Raw genomic sequence first — 4,530 nt, forward strand, 5'->3', positions numbered from 1 at the left:
GATAAAAATTTGGCATCAAGTTAGACCTTGAGAACAACTCCCCAACGAGTTATTATGTCTGTGAACTGGACTTGTACTTTCAGTTACTGAGATGCATGTCTGATTATGGAGGGTTTTCTTCCCTCCTTGTCCCATCTGATATCCGATACCTCGTATATTTTTCATATCTCTGTTTAAGACTTGTACTCCTGTCGGGAAATTACTGTAACAACAATAAGGAGGCGGCATTCCTTGAGTAGTTGTAGACTCTGCCCATTGGATAAAATGAACACTCCTTTAGCAAAGGACAATTTGGACTCAGGGTGAGGATAAAAATAACAGCAATTAATCTCCCGGCATGCACAATGGAGTTAACCGACAATGGAGTTAACCGACTACAAACAATGTAACTGATTTTGGGTGTTATTGCATTCATTGCAGGGAGTCACCGATGTGATTCAAATGTGGGAATTGTGTGTGTGTGTGTGTGTGTGTGTGTGTGTGTGTGTGTGTGTGTGTGTGTGTGTGTGTGTGTGTGTGTGTGTGTGTGTGTCTGTGTTTATGGGTATGTGTTTGTGCGTGTGTGTGTGTGTTATGGGTATGAGTCTGTGTGTGTGTGTGTGTGTGTGTGTGTGTTAGGGGTATGAGTCTCTGTGTGTGTGTGTGTGTGTGTGTGTGTGTGTGTGTGTGTGTGTGTGTGTGTGTGTGTGTGTGTGTGTGTGTGTGTGTGTGTGTTGCTTAGACTTAGGGGTGTGTGTGCTCCCACTTCTGTACTGCACCCTAAGACAATGCTCATTGTGGAAAGTGGGACATCGATTAAAAGTGTGAAATGCAAGCACAGGAAAACACACAACCTTAGTCCACAATGGGGTTTATAAAGGAAGTAAAGAGTGCATGTGTGCATATTTTGTTGTGACATACAGTAGCCTAAAGTCATCTACAGCAGAGAGCTAAATGTACAAATGAATAAGATTCAAAGACAAATTAAAACAAACTATGTAAGGGAGTTGACGACACTGTGTGCGTATAACAGGAAAAATAAGGTGGTGATGCGGCCACGATGCGAAGTGGAGTGGCCGTTACACCTCGGTGTGCATTATTTTTACTGTTATACGCACACCGTGAAGTCAACTATTCCGCTTATACCACGGTTGCCACACTGTCTGAAATGTATTTTATGAATTATTTTGATGCTTTAATGGCTAAAACAAATGTTTTCTGTTGAACTACTTCCTTCCACCACAAGAATCTTCTTTTCATGACTTTCTGGCGAACTGCTGTTACTAATTCTAAATGTAAGTTTCTATGGCCAAGACCCCGTCGTTAATTCTATCGCATTTGGTTGTCAAGTCAGACGCCCCAGTGTTCTGCGAGCATCTGCGTTGCTCATTAGCTGGTTGAAAGAAGGACGACTGTGTTTTAATATTAGACTATTAGTGTATTTATTTTCCAAAATTAAATTGCACGTTTCCATTTATTGTGAAGTTGGACATCGAAAACGGCAGATCCATTTTCTGTTGATCCTGAGCGCAGTCGATGGTTTTCTGGGGAGCAGTGCGCTGGTGGGTTGGCGTTGTGGGAAAGGATGTCGCTCCAGCGTCTCCGATCTGCCACTGATGGGGCCCAATAGCTCTTTAAACTGCTTTCACAAGAATGTCGTCTTTCCCTATATTGGAATGCTTTGCAGGTGAGATGTTTGACCTTGTAGTTCTTGTGTTTTTTATTTTATATTCGATTGACCACAAAAAATTATATTTTTAGGGGGGTTTCAGGACATAGCTCCTATGAAGCTTCAGAAAAAGCCTTTTCCCAAAATGCTTTATACCTACTTTCAAAAATGTTGTGTTTTGTTACTACCAACGCAGCATTTAAACAACATGTTATGTAAATCTCAGTCAATGTCACTTTCCCTGATGATCTCTTGAAATCAGATTTAAAAGAAGTACTGACAATGGCTTTCACAGCATTTGGGGAAAGAGCTCTTCGTAGGCTTTCCCATGATGATGCATATGTCTCCACCAGCTAACCCAAACCACCATGACAAATGTCAATTCTGTGGGAAACACTGTTTACACATTGTGTCTTGCACTTTCAGACTGTACTTGGCGGCCATCCACTTCAACGAAAATGCAAATCGACCACAGGCCCAGACAGCAGAGGGTGAACCTCTCTTCAAAATTTCTTTTCCCAAATCCAAGAAGGGAGAGTGCACTGTTAAGCGCCAGAAGACTCCACCAACCTTTGGTACGACCTCAAAAGTTCAAGAATTCAAATCCAACTACGTTTGGCTTTATCAAATTTACTGTGGTAAAATAACAACAAATAGAATATATTAAAATTCCAATATTTAAAAGAACTAAGAAATAGAAATCTAAACATAAATATATTGAACAAATATAAATATAAAAAAAAAAATTGAAATGAACAAATAACCAAATGAAGTGTGTGTGTGTGTGTGTGTGTGTGTGTGTGTGTGTGTGTGTGTGTGTGTGTGTGTGTGTGTGTGTGTGTGTGTGTGTGTGTGTGTGTGTGTGTGTGTGTGTGTGTGTGTGTGTGTTCTTTCTGTATGAAAAGGGTATGTCGATGTCCTGATGGACCTAATTTTGGAGAAGGTCTTTGTCAACCCTGCACCCTATACCGACGCGATGGCGGCCATGCGTGTCCCAGAGGACCTGTCTGCACAGTTCAATCGGCCGGATAAGGAGGAGGTCATCGGGAGCTTCCTGTCGAGGTTCACACGCGGGGGAGTCTGAAGCCAGTGTAGTGTCCGTCATCGTCAGGGTACTCGGAGTACCACACACGCCGGAATGACCACACGGACCCTGCGACCCAAAATGCCCCAGCACCACAATACAAATTGCCTGTATGCCAGGAAACGGAGGCGCCTTTAAAAAGAGATGTGAAAAAAATTACACTTGTAGAGGATGTTCTTTTGTTATTGCTATGTTGTACATATTTCTATGATCATATTCATTACTCTTTGCAGGCCCGTAGCCAGCATTGTGGTGGGGGGGATCTTTTTCCCCCGAAAGTGGACTTCATTTGGCTCCCTACTCCAATGTTTCCCAAATACACGAGCACACTAAAAATCTTTTAATTTAGACATATTTTATTCATTATAAGTTTGTCGCGAGTCTGTTGTTGCTGTCCTTAATTTCTAATTTCCTTACTTAAACAGGCAAACGTTTACTATTTTATTTCTAAGGCTTATTTTAGTGAGGGGAATGAAATGGCCTTCCAGTCAAAGTGAGGGGATGCAACGTAGTTGGGGGGTTCAAGTGGGGGTGGGGGACTGGAGGGGGAGTTCGAACGCCTGCTTTGTGATTGTGTTTTTACAATGTTTTGTAAATAAATCTACCAACACTCTTCATACTGTCTGCATTGTTGAAATATCAAGGTCTATTTTGTGGGTAAACTTTATGTATGTGGCTACAAGTAATTATTTTACAATACTTACCGATAAGTTCTGCTCAGGCGTAGACGGCCAAATGTGTATCTGAAAGCTCGCCCAGCGGTTTGCAAAGAATATACATTCAGACAGACTGTCTCAAACCCTGGGTGATCCAGCATACATCCTGGGTCTCCCGCCACTTCTCCTAATAGTGCTGTGACCTAATAAAGATTAGAAATGGTAAGTTTCATTTCAGGAACAGGTAGATCCAAAAGTTGTTGATCCAAAGAGTTTTATTTGCAAAACGGTGTATCTCCATTTCTATTTATTTTTTACAATGTTAGGAAATGATCTTTTTTTTGTATTAGACATTGCATTGCATTGCAAAATGAATTTTATATAGGTTGAAAAAGTATGTTGAAGAAACATTTGAATGGCAAAAATTCACACATGGCGATAGAACCTTTTCAACAATACGTTTCAATAATTAAATGAAAACGTAAAACTTGAAGGACAGCGTTTTGCAAATAAACTGATAATGGTGTTACCTGAGGGATCTCCAGGCAGCATCTATTTTCGATTTCTGTCGCCATTGTCTCACAATTCCCACATCGACACCTATTGCAAAAAAAGGCAGTTTTCAGATAATGCCGGCAAATATATAAAAAAACATCTTTAGTGGCAATTGAATGAGTCAACAGGTGAGCATGGAGAATAAGGCCTACATGCTGGTCAGAATACAGTCATACATGCCATACTGTACAATTACAATGACAACAAGCCAGACAGGGTTGAGAAAAGCTACAGGGCTACACAAAAATATGAAGCTTGCGTTTCTTTTCGTGTAGGTGCACTTTGGTTCCAGCACATGGACGTAATATGAAGTATGTTTTTGTATAAGCATGTCAACCCTTGGGTTGAATTACACCCTTTATTTCAACACTGGGTTGATCATAAGCGGGTGCACGAAGAATCAATTGCGCAACAGGACGGTGGTTCACACAAGGTTCATGGAATACTCACTAGCATTACAGGTGTGATGTGTTGACAATGTGCGGCCTGAGTAACTACTTTGGAAGTATTACATAGACCCTCTGGTATTACTGTCATGCATAAAAATGATATGCATCCATTGATATTGAGAAAGTTACTTGGTCTAG

The 4,530-nt window shown here is 41.0% G+C and overlaps 1 long non-coding RNA gene across 1 annotated transcript; it reads right to left on the reverse strand.

Moving 5' to 3' along the window:
• Window positions 1–2,771: 2,771 nt before the first annotated feature.
• LOC134460634 (uncharacterized) lies at window positions 2,772–4,072 on the reverse strand. The gene is made up of 3 exons (XR_010037131.1): window positions 3,919–4,072; window positions 3,437–3,591; window positions 2,772–2,864 (listed from the first exon to the last, which is right to left on the reverse strand). It is a non-coding gene; the product is annotated as an uncharacterized LOC134460634 (long non-coding RNA).
• Window positions 4,073–4,530: the final 458 nt, after the last annotated feature.

Source organism: Engraulis encrasicolus, chromosome 13 (genome assembly GCF_034702125.1).
Source record: "Engraulis encrasicolus isolate BLACKSEA-1 chromosome 13, IST_EnEncr_1.0, whole genome shotgun sequence".
NCBI classification, from domain to species: domain Eukaryota; kingdom Metazoa; phylum Chordata; class Actinopteri; order Clupeiformes; family Engraulidae; genus Engraulis; species Engraulis encrasicolus.